Genomic DNA, 18,424 nt, shown 5'->3' on the forward strand with positions numbered 1-18,424 from the left:
CTTTGCTGATAATGCAGGAAAATATATTGCTATGTGGTGGTGCAGACTATTAACTGACAAGCTAAAGGACTGACCAGGGAGTCTTACAACAGTGCCTGGCACACAGCAGATATGCAGTAGAACATTGTTGAAAGAATGAATTAGCAGAGAGGTGGTGGTTAACAGTCATCAGAATGGATAGTATTCCCTTGTCTAATAGAGTGAATGTAAATTTGTGCTGGGGTAAGACACAAACTTTTCAGGTTTTGTATAGATGTGTTTTGTATTTCTCATTATAACGGAGTCTTTATGAATTAAACTATTCTACATAGCAGTTAGTGTCCACTGGTTTGTTTATAGATATTCCGTCTTAGAAAACCACTGTCATATTGTTAGCTAACATTTGTGATATAACTTATTTAAATACAATAGAAAACTTGCTTATAACTGACAAATTTTCCTTTTATTGTTTTAAACTTTAGTGTAACTATCACTTGAGGGCGTTTTTAAGAATGATACATCCCTAGAAATTTGGATTTAATCTAATAGGTCTGGAAAGGGATTGAGGAATCTGTATGTTTAATAAGTGCCCAAGTGCTTCTTAAGGGAGAAGGGTTAATAAAAAGTAAGAGTGGTGAAGGGGACCAGCTGTATTATTGCCTAATCTGACTGCTTTAACTCTAAATCATATTTGTTTGACTCCTTTCCCAGACAATTATTCCTCTGAGAACCAAATCAAAAGGGGACAAGAAGAGAAAAGGATGATTCATTCAAAGTCTTTTTATCCAGCAAGCCTGGCTTCATTTTGGTATTAGGTATAGTTACAAAACCAGAGGGGGGTATCAGAACTTTGAATAAGGAGGAGAAACTAAGAAGAGAACTCATGAGGTGGGAATCTCTAGTAGTGAAATTAAAGACCTAAAACTGCAGAGACACTTACATAGCACCGGATGGACAAGTACAATTCAAAGAGGAAGTGGTGGTATTTAATTTCACAAAACAAGTCTGTTCTGTGAATCTCTTTGACCCTGTGGGAGGTGTAAAATAAGCATCTGACTCAGGGCCCTGAGCTGGAGAAGTCCAAACATGTGATCTGGGAACAAGTTTTGTGTTTTTTGTTTTTTTCCAAAGTAACAGAAGTAGAATTATCATTCGTTCTGGTGAAGTTGGAGAAGGCTGATTGGAGGGCATGGGATTCTTGTCTAAGCATAGATAGTAGACATTCGAGGCAGGGGAAAAAATGTGAGGAAATGCAGAGGGGAAAGAAAGAGGGTGGAACGCATAAAGAACAGTAAAGACATTAGCTTTTGGGAGCAAGAAGCAGGGTCGGAGTGTAGGGATAGAAATGCACGGCTGTACCTCAAGGTCTCCTTCCCACACCTGCAGCAGACATTTTCCACCCTCTGTGTGTCCTTGGACAAATTAACTTCTCTGAGCCTCAGTTTTAACATCTTTAAAATGAGTATAATGTGACCTTCTTCTTTGAGTTGTCGTATTAATGTGATCGAATTATGTCTATTAAACACCGTGTTTCCTGTGTGTCAATGACCTGACATATGCACCACTGTGTCTGTTTTAAACTAAATGTTGCCAAGTAGCAGGGTCTATGCCTGACTTAATGGTACGGAAAAGCGCCTGAGAGCCCAGCACCCCAAGGCTAACGACAATGTGTTAGGAATCAGAAGGCTTGAATCGTAGTCACTGCTAGTATTGGGGAGGCTCAAATAAGATCATGTATGTGAAGACATTTTGAAATCTGCAAATCACCGTATACATGGGAGACAGGTGCCAGTGAAAGCTGATGGAAAAAATCTGCATGTGATGCGTTGCCAGTATCACAATGGCTTACACTCGTATAGAGTGCTATGCTTTTCATGTTTGATCTCTACTGAACCTTGGTCTCTATTTAATATTCACAGCAGGCCAGCGCACTCAGGGAATTAAGGGTGATAAGACCCTTTTTAATGCAGACAAGAAAACTGAGGCAAAGTGGTCAAGTGCCAAGGCCAAGGAAAGATCATGATCGCCAGGCCAACCTCTTTGTAGATGAGAAAATGAGGCTTGTCTCAAAGACTTAGTGTTCGTCCCACATCCTCTTCTTAGTCTCTCCAGGGAAAAGATATGGCAAGCACCTCACAGGAGATGTTGTAGGAACCAGAAGATGAGAAAGTGGACCGAGCAGCACGATCGAGTGGTTAGGTCATGGACTCTGGCCTTAGGCTCCAGCTCTCCCAGTGACTAGTTACATGGCCTTGGGCGAGTTACTTCACCTCTCTGTGCCTCAGTTTCCTCATCTGTGAAATGGGATGTTAACAGTATCCAACTTACAAAGTTGTCATGAGGATTAAATGAATTAATATTTGAAAAGTTCTTTGAGTGATTCTTGGCAGAGGGTAAGTACTTCATGAATGTTAGTTAAATAAGAGAGTAGTACTTGGCTCTGGAGGGAAACACAATACTCCTCCCACCCCATACCTCCTTTACACCCCTAGGAATTGTAAGATGTGGGTAGTTCTCCCACAAGGCTACAGAAGAAAGGGAAAGAAACAGAAAATAGCCACATGTTCAGAGTGACAAAGTGGCAGGGCTGGGATTTGAATTCAGTTCTGAGCTCCAAAGCCTTTATTCTTCTTTCCATTGAACTCTACCAATCAGGGACTATAAATCTTGGCCAGCAGAAATGAGCAAGCCTTGTTCAGGAATAAAAGGTAAGCATTCTCCTAGAACGTCCCTTCTCATACAAATTTTTGGGACTACCGGAAGCTAGACAGTTTGTGACTAACCTCTTTCTTTTTATGTCCGTACGTATGTCTGTATGTGTGTTATGTATTTTTAATATCTTGAAACCAGTCAATAAAAGCTTGTCCAAGGGTTCACAATACATGTGTAGAGAACTGGTTCTCAACCAGAGATTACTGCAACTCCCAGGGGACATTTGGCAATGTCTGGAGACATTTTGGGTTGTTACAACTATAGGTGAGGACTACCTAGTGGGTAGAGGCCAAGGATATTTCTAAACATCCTGAAAAGCACAGGGTTTTTTTTTTTAGGGAAGAATTTTCCATCACCAAATGTGAACTGGGCTGAGGTGAGAAACTGTGGTTTAGAGAACATTAACAACATCATGAAACAAGAGCATCGGGAGGGATTCTGAAGGCTGTCTAGTGTAGTTTCCTAGCAGATACAGATGTCGTGTCTGCAGCAGGCCCGACGAGCTGTCCTGGTGACGAATGAAACCTTACACATCGCTTTTGAGTTAAAAAAAATGTTCAAAGTGCAAGTGCTGGAACTCAGAGATCAGAACAGGAATCCTGTGCCCCCATAGATTTGTTCACTTCCTGTCTGAAATGCCTCTTCTTTTTTTTTTTTTTATCAATTAATTAATTAATTTTTGCTGTGTCGGGTCTTCGTTTCTGTGCGAGGGCTTTCTCTAGTTGTGGCGAGCAGGGGCCACTCTTCATCGCGGTGCGCGGGCCTCTCCTCTTGCGGAGCGCAGGCTCCAGACGTGCAGGCTCAGTAGTTGTGGCTCACGGGCCTAGTTGCTCCGCGGCATGTGGGATCCTCCCAGACCAGGGCTCGAACCCGTGTCCCCTGCATTAGCACGCAGGTTCTCAACCACTGTGCCACCAGGGAAGCCCCTGAAATGCCTCTTCTGTGTGGCAAGTCCTGCCGGGTACCCCACTGCCCCCAAACTTGCCTCTTCTCTCTTCCTTCTACTTATTGTTCCTATGTTGACAGTTTAATCTCCCCAGTTCTATTCTTCTTTTCTTCTTTAAATAAACTTTTAATTGAAATGCACTATATATACAGTATAGAAATTGTAAACATGATTGATGAATTTTCACCAAGTGAACAATTCTTGTAACCACAACCTGATTCAAGAACTAGAAACTTACAGAACCCCAGAAGCCCTCCTTACTCTCAAAGGCAGTCTAACCCTCCACCCAGAGGCAACCTCTACCCTTTCTTCTAACACCAGAGGATCATTTTGCCTGTGTTTGAGACATATTTATTGAATTATATACATTATTTATTCTTCTATTCCTGGCGTCTTTTGCTCAAAATTATGATTGTGAGATTCAACCATGTTGTGTGCTGCAAGAATTCATTCATTCTCATTGCTGTATAATATTCCATTGTATAGATATACCACAATTTATTTATCTGTGCTACCATTGTATTATTTCCAGTCTGGACTATTATCAATAGTACAGTGCTGCTATAACATTCTTGTACATAACTTTAGGTGAACTATGTATGTATCTCTGTTGTGTCGATATCTAGGAGTGGAATTGCTGGGTCCTAGGGTTCATAGATAGTGCCAAACAGTATTCCAAAGTGGTGGTACCAATTTACACTCCCATCAGTAATGTATGAGAGTTCCAGTTGCTCCACATCCTAGCCAATACCTGCTAATGCCACTATTTTTTACTTAAAGATTGCTAAAGAATCTGGGAAGCAGGCACCTAGGTTTAAAATTGAGAAAAACAGAAATTATGGTTAAATGATTAAATAGAGTTGCTGCATTTAGGGAAAAAATACAGGATATTCAGTTAAATTTGAATAATTATGTCCCAAGCATTATTTGAGATATACTAAAAAATTATTCGTTCTTTATTTGAAATTCAAATTTAACTGGGCATCCTGTATTTTATCTGGAACATTGAGGGAATGATTTTGGTATGAGGTAATACCAATGTGGGGCAGTTACTGCTCCCTGCGTTTCCAGGAATGGGAAGAGGGGGAGGAGGCGAAAACAGCAGACTTTCCAAGGTTGCTCTTCTCTCCACCCCCTCCCCCATAGGGTCCCAAAGCATACTAATGGCGGCAGTGATTTATTTGATTTCTATCTAAATTCTTTTAAGAGCATTTCCTTTGGGAAAACACAATTGTTTATTCATGAATAGAGGAAGGAAAACTGAAATTTCTTGAGCAGTTGCTATTGCCAGTTTCCATGTTTGGCAATCTTAAAGCTGTTGGATTCTAGCCTTATAACCATCTCGCCTTCTATTTTGAAATCTGATACCAGAAAAACTTAAGCAACTCAGGCTGGTTCAAAGCCAGACGAGCTAAAGCCAAAGTCAGAGCTCTTCCATTCTACCAAGGCTTCTGTCTTGTGGAAGGAGTTTCATTGACTAGCCCGGGTCCTGCGTGGGCTCTATTTCTCTCAGCCAGTCTGAGCTATCCTGATGGCATCGGGCGAGACCACTGCCTATCACTCACTTGGGCTTCCCAGGGCTCTTCATTCCCTCGATTTCCATCCCCTCCTTTCTCTGTCCACCTCCTTCTGGCTTTCAGCTTCCTACCAGATAATTCCATGGGTTATATGCAACCCACTTCTGGAACAAGAAAGTAAAATAAAGCCAACTGAGAAAGGTGTGCTTTTGATCATTTTGAGCTTCTGCAGCATCTACATGCCACAGCAGGCCTGTCTTCTAGTCCCAGGTCTGAGTCTGCATCTGGAGCAGGGAATGACCCACTCCTTTCCTCCAGCTCCTGTGTGTCTCAAGCAGAATTCTGCAGCCTCCGTGTCACACTAGACCAGTTATGTTGTAAACCAGAAAATGCCATCCACAAATATGCCTCGTTAGGATAACGGTTATTTTGAGCTGATTATTTTGAGAAACAGCAGACACAGGAGAAGACTGGAAAACAGAGTAGAAGTCACCCTTTAAGGGAAATTTATACTTATAAAGGAAATGTCCGTTTGTAAGGGTGTCTCCCTCTCCTACCAAGAAAAGAAGGATGACTCTAAATCACAAGAAACTCTTCAGTGGAGTTACTGTCTGCATAACAAACCTTACCCTTGTTTACCCAGCCACCTCCCCATAAATGGCTTATCCCCACCTTCTCTCTTTTGCCTTTATCTGAAGATGGTATTTAAGCCTGAATTCTTATTTATTTATTTATTTTGGCTGCACCTGGTCTTAGTTGTGGCATATGGGATCTAGTTCCCCAACCAGGGCTCTAACCTGGGCCCCCTGCATTGGGAGCTTGGAGTCCTACGCACTGGACCACCAGGGAAGTCCCTAAGCCTGAATTCTAAGACACCTGTGAGAGTTACAGTTTTCCCTGGGTACCTCCCATGTATATGAGATACACGTGTTAATAAACTTCTGATTTTTAATCTTGAATTTTCTCTTCTTTATCTTTTGTTACAGGGGCCGAGGACATAGAAGGGTAGAGGGAAAATTATTTTTCTTCCCCTACAATGTCATTTCTGAAATTTTAGCCAAAACAATACAAACTGAATCAGGAAATTAAAAGATGATTTCGTAGAGTTGAAGGTATGGCATTTCCTAATTTAAACTAAATCATTTCTATAAACAAAAAGCCTCTGGTCACTAACTGGGGGGTGGGAGGAGGGCTTCCTGCCCCACCTAGGAAAGCCCCCATGTAGGCCACAGCTGAGGAAATGGTCCCTTCTTTTCTATAGACTGGGAGTAAAGAAAGAAGATTAGTCACTCATCTGTATCTGGCTTCCAACCCCCTGCAGCCTTGTCCCCCAGAAACATTCAGATCCTGCACCTATCAAGGAATCTCCTTTCTTGGTCTTCTCCAGCACCCAGACACTCTACAGCAGGCCTGCCTTTTAGTCCCTGGGTCTAAGTCTGCACCTGGAGCCAATTATCTGGATCTCATACAGAATTCGGTATTGTCTGTATGCCAATAGCATTCTGCCTAATGTACCACCGATTATGTCATTTCTGAAATTTTCATCGAAACAATGAAAACTCTCAGTTATAAGGAAATTTTAAAAGATTATGCATAATTGAAGGTAGGGCATTTTCTAATGGAAACTAAATTACTTTTATTTAAAAAATGCCACTCAAAACCATTTTCCCTAATGGTTAAAATGGTGCTCATGCCTGATAATGCTTAAATTAGGAGCTCTCTTGTATTTTTTTTTTTTTTTTTTTTTTTTGTGGTACGTGGGCCTCTCACTGTTGTGGCCTCTCCTGTTGCGGAGCACAGGCTCCGGACGCGCAGGATCAGCGACCATGGCTCACGGGCCCAGCCTCTCCGCGGCATGTGGGATCTTCCCGCTCCGGGGCACGAACCCGCGTCCCCTGCATCGGCAGGCGGATTCCCAACCACTGCGCCACCAGGGAAGCCCCCTCTTGTATTTTTGATAGTGCAAGACTGGGAACTTTTCGGACACCAGGAGAGTCCAGTCACCCTCCTTTCATCAAGAAGGTGAAGGGGACTTGGCTCACCAAAGTGTGTAATTTGGGGAGAGGGTAGGGGATAAGAAGAACATGATACATGTGCTTCCATTGTCATTCTACCATCACTAATCTCTCTGGGGACCTAATTCATTAAGCTTCTTCTCTACTTTGATCTTATAATTTGTTAAGGGGTGTCGGGCACACACGGTTCTAGGGAAAGACTGCCTTGCACACCCAAACCCTGTAAGCCTGCCCTCAGAAGCTCTTCACAACTTGACTGACCCTGTTTTCCCAGTCCTTCCCTGACCATGTCCTTCCCATATCCAGTCAGATTCCTCACTGCTCTGCAAACTGTCCATCTATACTGTTCCTGCTGTGAATTCTTGCCTCCACTTTCCCCATTGACCTGTCAACATCTCATTTCAAATGCCACCTCTTCCATGAAGCCATTCCAAATCCTCCAAGTTGGCTTTGCCTCTCTCCCTCCTTTGAACTTGCTTAACACTTTGGTGGTGTGGTGAAGAGCCCACTGGACTTGGGTCAGGATACTGGGCTCTAACCATAGCACCAATACTTGGCTATCTCCGTGCCTTTTCTGTAAATGACAATGATAGTATCTTCACTTCCTCCTTCCCACAGTTATTAAGAAAGCTACAGAAAGTTATAGTAACTTGGGATATGAGATATCTGTAATTATGTGCATTCTGAGAACTTAAGTTTTCTTTCCCTTTTTTTTTTTTTTTGGTTTTTCTGAGGGTGGTCACTGGGCTTCAATGATCGTTTTTCCCAAAGACAGTGGCCTCCACAAAGCCTAGAAACTACTAAGTGCTTGATGGGGTTCAGGACCAGCTACCCTAAAATGTGGCATCTTGGCATATTGAATATCTTAAGCTGAAGGAGTTTGAGAAAATGGCAAAAGCAGAAAGGTCTCTCCCTTCACCTGTCTTCCCTGAAAGCAGGAGATAAGTCTCTTATGTGAAAGGTACCCTCCCTGTACCAGAAGGAAGGCAGACACCCTTAACACCAGAGATGGAATTTAGGGCCAAGAATAAACAAACCTTGGGACTTTCCTGGTGGTCCAGTGGTAAAGAATCTGCCTTACAATGCAGGGGACGCAGGTTCCATCCCTGGTCAGGGAACTAGGATCCCACATGCCATGGGGCAACTAAGCCTGCGCGCCACAACTACTGAGCCCACACACCCTGGAACCTACATGCCACAACTGGAGAGAAGCCCACATACTACAACGAAAGATCCCGTGAGACTCAATGAAGTTCCCGCTTGCTGAAACTAAGACCCGACGCAGCCAAAAATAAATAAATAAAGAATAAATTTAAAAAAAAAAAGAGTAAACAAACCTTGTTACTTTTTCACCATTTAGTACCCCTAGAGCAAACCCCTTTGTCTTGTCAATTCTTCACAAGTTTACTGTTTTCTTTGTCTAAAAGTATGAAAGTTTCCCCTTCGGTCACTTCTCTGTGTCTTTAATTCTCTTACGAAAGTCCCCATGTATATATGTAAAAATTTAATAAAATTTGTAGGCATTTCTCCTGTCAAACTGTCTTAGTATAATTTTCAGACCCAGCCAGGGATCCTAAGAGGGTTGAGGAAAACTTTTCCTCCCCTACATGTTCAATATCAGATTATTTATTCATTTAAACCAGTGGGTTTCAATCGGGGGTGATTTTGCCCACAGGGGACATTTGGTAATGTCTGGTGACATTTTGGTTGTCACAGCTTGAGGTGGGGGGACAACTGCTATTGGCATCTAGTAGGTAGAGGCCAAGGATGCCTCCCCTCCCTCCTCCTCCCCCATGCCCCCCATTCCCACCAACAAGGAACTATTTGGCCCCATCGTATCAAGGCTGAGAAATTCTGATTCATACTCTTGTCTTGTTTTTTTAAAAGATTTGAGCAGTTTACAAGCTTACATACATAACAAGATACAAAAATGAAGAAATCAGGGAAGTAAATTTGGAGTAAATTTGGTGCTTGCTCTAAGTTTCCTGTACAGCGTTCAACATGGGCTGCAAATTAGACTCTGAGATTCCTACTGAGGTAGGAGACAGATGGGTCCCTGGGCTGGACAGCTGGTGTCTGTCACGCGGAGTGAAATTGAAGCTTTGTTCTCCCCCAGACACTCTAAGGACAAAGCTAGTGGCAGAAGCTGAGCTCTGCTGAGAAGCGAAGAGATAAGATGACCACTCCTGAGGTCAGGAAAACTTCCCTTTCTGCACATGCGCAGGAAGGCTCAAAAAGGTCAAAAAGGTAGGTGGGGGTCAAAAAGGTAGGTGGCACCACCCAATAAAAAGTGTGGACATGCACCCACAGGCCTCTGCAGTGGGATCCATCTTAACAAAAATTTGCACACGCATGTTGGGGAGCATCCTAGGACCAGTCAGGTGTGAAGGAAGAAGCAAGATAATTGGCCAAATGTAAACAAAGACCAGGAAGGACTGTCCTATAGAAGGGATTTAAATCACCTCTTCACTGCTTTTCTCATTCAGGACGCCTGCACTCCTCTCTAGGTGTGTATTTCTGTAGCTTCTGATTTACTGCCTCCTCCTCTTTAGAGAGGATGCCCATACCCTTTCTCTCTGGGTATGTATTTCTGCCTTGCTTCTTACTTAAATAAGTAAACTGTTTCTCTGTGTGCTCTGCCACATGTTATGCTGTGTCTCTAATAATAAACTTCGTACCTGTTTTTTACAGTTTTTGCCTCCTTGAAACATTCTTGCTTTCAAACAGGGGAAAGAGCTAGGGCCACCTTGCTTCTAGCCTCTAGCCCCTGGTGGTCTAGCAGTTAGGATTCCTGGTTTCCATCCAGGCTACCCAGGTTCAATTCCTGGGCAGGGAACTAAGATCTCTCTTCAGGAGCACTGACTGCTGTCCCTCTGAGATCACTACCAGGCAAAGCAAAGAGGGAACATAAACATTTAGGAGATTGATCATGTCCATAAAATGAAAACAGATTGAGACCTAGAGAAATTTCTCATCAAGCTCCTCAAAAAGGAGATTATTTGTGACATGCAGTGGCTAAAGCCTTTATCAGTATCTCTAAAATAAATAGAATGACTTTCCCAAACCTATACCCTAATATAGGGTTACAGCACAATGCTAGGGTAGAATCACTGAAAGCAATCACCGAGAAGCTAAAATGATCCCATCTAAGTATTTACCCCTCTGATAATCTGGGATGATTCAAGATTAAAAATCAGATTTTTTAGATTGTTCAGTGAAACACATGGATGCATATTCTTTTATAAACTTCCATGAATAGTATTTTCACCAGCTGGGGCTTGATAAGATTTGGGCAGAAGTGAGGTTTAATTAGAAGCCTCTGGCAAGAAACTGAGTTCAGATTCCCAACTAGGGTTGCTTATTATACATAGCAACAGGTACACAGAAGGAAAGGTGTATAAGGCAAATGCACTGTTATAAAAATTAAAAGATGCAACCAGGACATGTACCTGAATAAAAGGCCATCCTAGTGTAGCATGGAGGTGAGCTAACAGCCATCCTAATTCAACACGGAGATAAGCCAAAGGCATGGCTGCAGAAAAGTCTGTGTTTTTCTCAGAAACCCATTCTAAAACTGCTTTAGCAAGTGACCAGTGGGGAAGCTTAGAAAGGAGACTTGGCTGACACAGGCTAACCCCGGTATTTAAATATCCATTTAAAACAAGCTGATGGTGTTTTGTTAAGCAGTACATCTTGTGCACACACCAGTGAATCACATCTGACTGTATGACTGATCAAAGTGCCAAGTTCTACGCCCTAGAGCTGGAAAACTTTCATATCAGATGTTACCAAAACCCACCCATTCTGACAATAGAAGAGAGCAGTAAAATGCCCGTGGAGTCTAATTCTAAGTAATGTAACTTCCTGGTCAATGCTGTGAAGACAGAAAAATTATAATATGGAACCTTAGATTATGAGTTGACCTGTTAAAAATACCAACCACTTGGCTGCATTCTGATTCTGGCCCATTGGTCTGGCCTTGGCACTGATATTTTTAATGCTTCCCAGGTGATTCCAAGGTGCAGGGAGGGTTGAGAATTAAATTTTTATAATTATTAAAGGAAGTCTATCCAAAATGATGATTTGAGTACTGAAGTGGTGGAGCTTAAGCCTTTTTTCTTCTTTTTAATAAATTTATTTATTTATTTATTATTTATTTTTGGCTGCATTGGGTCTTTGTTGCTGTGCGTGGACTTTCTCTAGTTGCGGCGAGCAGGGTCTACTCTGTTGTGGTGCGCGGGCTTCTCATTGTGGTGGCTTCTCATGTTGCGGAGCTCGGGCTCTAGGCACGCAGGCTTCGGAAGATGTGGCGTAGCGGCTCAGTCCCACCGCGGCATGTGGGATCTTCCCAGACCAGGGCTCGAACCCTTGTCCCCTATGTTGGCAAGTGGACCTCCTAACCACTGTGCCACCAGGGAAGCCCATGGAGCTTAAGTCTTTTACACAAAAATAAAACACACATTTCCCCTCTAATTTCAAATTTCCTCTCCCACTTAATTTTCACCCCAAATGTGTATAATCTTAAAAACTTAGCTCAATTAATATGATCAATGAAAACATGTCTAAAAATCACAAAAGTGTCAAAAGAAAAAATTTCTATTAAATCCAGCATACAAAGTTAACCACTATTGACATCTGTGATTATATCCTTCCATTTAATCTAACAAAAATTTTTTTGTGTGCAGGAACACCTTTTAATGAACATACCCAAAAGTGGCAATAAAATCATTTATCCTACAGTGAAGAGAAGGCTGCTTCCCTTTCTGTTATAACTGGGGAGCAAGCATTTATCTCTTTTAGAAGTGGGATCCAATCATTGTGCTCTAGCTCAGAATTATTATCTAATTAGTTAACACCTCTACCATGACTCTTGAGTTGGTATAAAGGAGCAGAAAGAGTCTTTCCAAGAAAGAGTTTAATCTGAGTTCTTCCAGCTCATCCCATAGTTTATTTCTGTTTGCAGAATTAAAGGTTGAAATATTATTGGTTGAGTGAATGAATCTTGGAGTTACCTCTGAAGTCTCAATTCATATGCAGCTATGAAAACTCTCAACTAAAATCATATTCCTCACTTAGGCAATTATTTATCTCCCCAGACTCATATCTTGCTTTTATTCTGTTTCTCTCTTCACATCTTTCTTAGAACACTTTGTCTTCAATAGGAGCTCAGCAGGGGGGAATCCCAAAAAGAGAAGAGGGTATCACCAGCTCCTGGACTTGCAGAGGGCTTGGCTCTACCCATGCCTGGCATATCTAGTATCTGGTCATAGCAGTATAGCAATCCTGCAACTGTCTCAGATTTAATATCTTGGTTAAAAAAACTAGAAGAGGACTTCCCTGGTGGCGCAGTGGTTGAGAGTCCGCTTGCCGATGCAGGGGACACGGGCTCGTGCCCCAGTCTGGGAAGATCCCACATGCCGCAGTGCCGCTGGGCCCGTGAGCCATGGCCGCTGAGCCTGCGCGTCCGGAGCCTGTGCTCCGCAACGGGAGAGGCCACAACAGTGAGAGGCCCACGTACTGCAAAAAAAACAAAAACAAAAACCAAACCTAGAAGACCTATGATATACAGGACTGTATTTTACATCTTGCTGCAACTCAGTTTTGAATTGAAATCATCTGTCCTTTGAATCATGTGGGTTGAAGATCACTTACCTGGTAAAAGACAGCTAATAGCTGCATCCACTTCAGCACAAACATCTTGAAGGGACTTAGTTGATTTTTTTAGAAAACTTTTTTGGTAAACAGTCAACTTTGTTAAATAATTTTAGATTTTGTACTATTTGCGAGGGATGGGGAGGAAGAGCCCCCCATCCCACCCAATGCCAACAACTTGTACGGGTGATGGAAGTAAAGAGGGTTAAGAGAGTGCTGGCCATTTGCCATAAAATCAAAGGTCAGAAGTTACAGAATGGTGAATTTGGGTGGTGTCTGTAATCTGTAACTTGAGCTAGTCCCATCCAATACTTTCTAAGAAGATAACAAAACCATTTGTGAGTGCTCTAGTCAGTATAAATGGATCTCAAAACTTCAGTAAAAATACAATTACCTGGTGGCCATGAAACGCTTAAATTTAATTCAGGAAAAAAAGCAGCAGCCTATACAAGCACTCAATTATAAAATATGTTTTTCTCCCAAAATCCTCCAGATGTATTTTTCCGGAGCATGATCTATGCGCTAACAGGGGCAGCCATTAAAAGCACACACATTTTTCTCCATTTTCATCCCCCCTCCCCCGCCCATCCTCATAAAACCCAAATGAGTTTGAAAGTAGTATTAAGTGCTAATTTCTCAATAAAACTGATGGCTAACCAATGGTGCTTGCTCAGTCCTCCTGGATTCCTCTGCATTTTGCTAATGCATTCAAGTGCATTGGGGTTGTTCTTAGGGTTGATTGCTTTGCAAGAGGTAAACTAAGCACATCCTTAAGCCACCAATAAAGTTGGGGCAATAAAATGAAATAAAATAGTGAAAACTTTGAGGGAAATAATCACAATCACATCAGACTTCTTTACATATGGAGGGGTGTGGATGGGTAGCACACCACACATTTTCAGTGTATTTAAGGCCTCTCAAGATGCCTGTCTGGTCCTGGTTATATTTTAAGGTCAGTTGTTTTCAGGTCCCACACCTCTATTGGAGTCTGAGCACAACGGGTCCTAGCCACTCATCTTTTTATCCTAACACAGTGCCTGGAGCAGAGTAAAGGTTCAATAATGAATGTTTAAAAAAAATAAATGAATGAACAAATGTATGAATACAGAAACTGTTATGTCCCATACACACAATTTCAAAATCTCTAGACTGGGGCTTCCCTGGTGGCGCAGTGGTTGAGAGTCCGCCTGCCGATGCAGGGGACACGGGCTCGTGCCCCGGTCCGGGAAGATCCCACATGCTGCGGAATGGCTGGGCCCGTGAGCCATGGCCGCTGAGCCTGCGCGTCCGGAGCCTGTGCTCCGCAACGGGACAGGCCACAACAGTGAGAGGCCCGCGTACCGCAAAAACAATCTCTAGACTGTACATCTATCTAGATGTCAGAAATAACACCTCCCAAACTGCACATGCCCTTTATCCACCATCTTTAAGAAATGTGTTTGCCTTAGGGACCTGGAAGTAAGAGGGAGAAAAAAACCTTCTTTTTCTCCTTTCTTTAAATCATACAAGTGAGAAAAGCTAATCATTCCCTCAACAGTGAAAATACTGAGATGTGCCTTGGTAATAGTGCCCATAATAACAACAATACAAATCAGGACAGGCAACAAGTGGCCAGATTGTGATGATCTCAAAAAATTGTTTTTGTTATATAAAAACAGAGCCATTTAGAATTAACTTCGGACAATAAAATAATAATAAACCTCAAAATGACTGAAGCAGACGTCGTGTCCCCCTGCCCCACACTAGCAAAAGTAATTCCAACAGCAAATCTTGAAACCAGCTACAAATGAAACAAGTTTCTAGAAGGAATTTTAGAATATTCTGCTTAAACAGAATATTAAGACACCAGTCTTAATGATGATACGATAATTTCTTCTTTCAATTTCTAAGAACATTTTTTTCTCTTAAAAAATGTACCTTCATTTTTAAGAAACTGTCATGATATACACAGGCTCTTATGAATCACCACTGTCAAATTTAATTTAAAAGACAATTACATGTTGCAGACGTGGGTTTTAACAAAAATTCACCAAAACAAATGATTAATACCTATTATTCAATTCTGCCTTGTGTTAGTTACGTGGTAACGTTTTACTGGCTCCGGAATTCGTTACTTTTAGAATAATTTTTTTTTCTTTTGAAAGAGGATGAAAGAGAAAGACAAGAGGTTTGCAGCACTGAAATTATTGCAAAAATACTTACCACACGCAAGGTAACTGCAGAGGACGGCAGCTCAGACCAGCCAGGAGAAGCCTCTGGGAACATCGTTTTGTTGCTGCAGCTGGGGCTGTAATCAGCAAGGGCGGGGTTCGGGTGTGGAAAGTTAGGAGGTGGGATTGGAGGAAAGAAATTATGACCTGGCTGCCTTTACTGCCTGGTGTGGGTCACTGTTTCTCCCTTTCAGAAAGCGGACACTCCATTTTTACCTTATTCCGTTTATTTTATGTGACATTTGCCTGACAACACCGCCCCCTTAGAGAGCAAGATTTATTTATGATTGGGCAACAACACATTTTATGAGGGTCCAAGGCTTGTTTATTTATTTAGGATTTCTATAATTCATCTACTTCCTAAGGCACTTAAGGGTCTTGAAACACGTTTAAAAGTAAGCATTGGACAGCTGATCTTAAGACTCAAAAAGTGCTAAAGACATAATTAATCTTCCTTCTTTTTTTTTTTTAAAGCATTTCTTAATTTTTAAAAAACAATTTATTTATTTTTGGTTGCACTGGGTCTTCGTTGCTTTGCGCGGGTTTTCTCTAGTTGCAGCGAGTGGTGCGCGGGCTTCATTGCGGTGGCTTCTCTTGTTGCTGAGCATGGGCTCTAGGCACGTGGGCTTCAGTAGTTATGGCTCGCAAGCTCTAGAGCACAGGCTCAGTAGTTGTGGCTCGCGGGCTCTAGAGCGCAGGCTCAGTAGTTGTGGCACACGGACTTAGTTGCTCCGCGGCATGTGGGATCTTTCCGGACCAGGGCTCTAACCCGTGTCCCCTGCATTAGCAGGTGGATTCTTAACCACTGTGCCACCAGGGAAGCCCCTCGATGTTCCTTCTTGTCAGGTTGTTGAGACTTGTATTCTAAGCTAAAGTGCTGTATGGCAGAGGGGAGACAAGGGAAGATATTGAAGGTTAAGGGGGCAGAGTGGGACATGGTCCGTGGCATTTTGGAGCCGCCTGTCTGGTGCCAGTGTGGAGCCTAGATTCTAGAAGACAAGACTGTCATCAGGGAGACCACTGCAGGGACAATTTTGTAGAGAGAGAAGGATGCAGAGGGTCTGAGCAGCGATGGAAAGCAAAAGTGTGGCTTGAACAGAAAATCATAACAGGAATGGGCAGTTCTTAGTGATTGGGCATAGGGATGGGAGGGGGAGTGAATCACTTCATGAATCAGAAGGTAGGTACATAGATATACAATACTGTATATAAAAACCTCAACTGTTTCCAGGTTGCTGACTAGAAATTTGTTAGTTTATCAGAGGTTAAAATGTCCTTCATCCTTCCTGGTGTGACTCTGGTAAGTTTTATTTTCTTTCACGATGTTTGTGCATAAAACACGAATGAGTCACATCACTGAAACTGTTTTATGTTCTCCTTGGTTAGATGTGTGTACAGAGGGAGTTGTTCTTTGAGGTGGAGGATAAGGGGGACAGGGGGACCTGGGTGCTCACTTATTTCAGAGGACCATTTGCCTAGTCTATTAATATTCACACATACCACTGAGTAGAAAACCTAATTATCAGCATAATCCATGCTATCTTACTGCAGGAGACTGGAGTGTGAGTTATAACCACTGCATATATAGGCCACTAAACCAAAAAAGAGGTAAAGAGGTGATACCATCCCTGTCCTGGAAGAGCTCATGACCTGGGAAATGAGACAAACCAAATGGCCTTAGAGAAAATATCCTTAGGATCCTACAAAGCAAGAGGTCATCAAGTTCCAGGCCACTTATGATGGGACTCTTGGGCAACTCTCTTAATAAAAAAGGTTATGATGTATTGAGTATCTAGTATGTGCTGAGCACAAAATCACTTCAACGAATGTGTCATGTATCTTCATCATAAGATATTCATAGCAACTGTAATTGTTACTAGCCTTATAATAGAAATAAAGAAACTGAGCCCAGAGAAGTTAAGTAGCTTGCCCCAGGGCCCTACAGCAGCTAATTTGGGAAGGGGGAAATGTGAATCCAGGCTAATCTGACATAAAAGCCCATATTTTTCCACTACAACTCTCAACTATAAAATGGTGGTGAAAACATCCACATCACAGGACCATGGTGAGGATTAAACGAGATAATATGGGAGAACCCAGATACACAGAGGATACGCAGTAGAGTCGTGTTTCCCCTCCCCTGTCACCCCTGCTCTTCCTCAGGACAAGACTCTGTTTTTTAGGTTCTTCCAGAGCCTGCTGGGTACCCCTCTCCTCCACAGTAGGGTATCTCACCTGCCTCATTCCCCAGCTGGACGCCGAGCCCTTTGAAAGACAGGTGGAGGCCTCTGTCATTAACATGACTTTAAAGCTGAGGCCAAGCCAGACAGAGGCATGAGAGAAATTCAGGGACTGGTGGTATCACACTAAAATGTCTTTATAGCATTATGGTCTAAGCAAGCTACATAAGAATAGGAGAAGAATCATTTGGGGATCAGTGGAATTCTATCAAAAGGAGAAGCATCCAGGTTTGGGGACTTTACCCATTCTGCCCATTTATACCAATCAAGTGTTTTAAAAGGGGCACACCAGGTCATCTGTGATTGGAGTGAAATCAGACCCCCCAGGTGCTATGGTCTAATCTCTGGTTGTTTTATTCGTTCACTCAACAAACACATATATATATATATATATATATATATAGAGAGAGAGAGAGAGAGAGAGAGAGAGAGAGAGAGAGAGAGAGGAGAGAGAGAGAGAGAGAGAGAGAGAGAGAGACAGAGAGAGAGACACAGAGAGAGACAGAGAGACAGAGACAGAGAGAGAGACAGAGACAGAGACAGAGTACTTGCTATACATCAGGCCTATGTGAGATACTAGGGATACAACAGCAACAAACAGGTTTCCTGCTCTCAAGATTCCTGTTTGGTTTCATTCTAATAAAGGAGAAAGATGAGGAAAACACATGCAAACACAAACAAACCCCACGTCAGCATACAAGTGAATAAAATAGTAGCATGTTGTTCTAAGCGTTGGGAAGAGAGTCGTCAAGGGACTGAGGTTCTGAATAAGGCGGTGGTGGGAACGCAGGACCTACCTTAGGCAGGGTGGGCAGGAGAGGCCTCCCTGAAGCAGACATCCAAGGAAGAGCAGGTGCTGGCTCTGTGGAGACAGGTGGGAAGAGTGTCCCAGTCTCAGGCAAAAGTCCCAGTGTGAGCTCAGCAGATTTGAGGAACTGAAAGGAGACAGCTGTAGGAGAAGCAATAAGCATTCTAATTGACTATGTGAGGAACCCAGGAATGGTGGCAGAAAGAGTTTTATATGACTATTCAGGAAAGACTCCATGAAGAACTATATTTCTAAGGAGACTGGTGAACTGGTGTGTGTGTGTGTGTGTGTGTGTGTGTGTGAATTCCAGCTGAGAAAATCACCATTTGTTTGTCTTTTTTTGTT

General features: G+C 42.5%; 1 protein-coding gene across 1 annotated transcript in view; it reads right to left on the reverse strand.

Moving 5' to 3' along the window:
- The window catches only part of LOC137223227 (placenta-specific gene 8 protein-like), a 29,534-nt gene extending 11,371 nt beyond the window's left edge, over positions 1-18,163 (reverse strand). Inside the window, exons 1-2 of the mRNA XM_067734732.1 lie at positions 18,069-18,163; positions 15,024-15,108 (exon numbers count right to left, since the gene is read on the reverse strand). The gene's annotated coding sequence lies outside the window, so the exon portion shown is untranslated. The remainder of the gene's footprint in view (positions 1-15,023; positions 15,109-18,068) is intronic.
- Between the last annotated feature and the right edge of the window lie 261 nt (positions 18,164-18,424).

This window comes from Pseudorca crassidens, chromosome 4, assembly GCF_039906515.1.
Source record: "Pseudorca crassidens isolate mPseCra1 chromosome 4, mPseCra1.hap1, whole genome shotgun sequence".
Classification (NCBI taxonomy): domain Eukaryota; kingdom Metazoa; phylum Chordata; class Mammalia; order Artiodactyla; family Delphinidae; genus Pseudorca; species Pseudorca crassidens.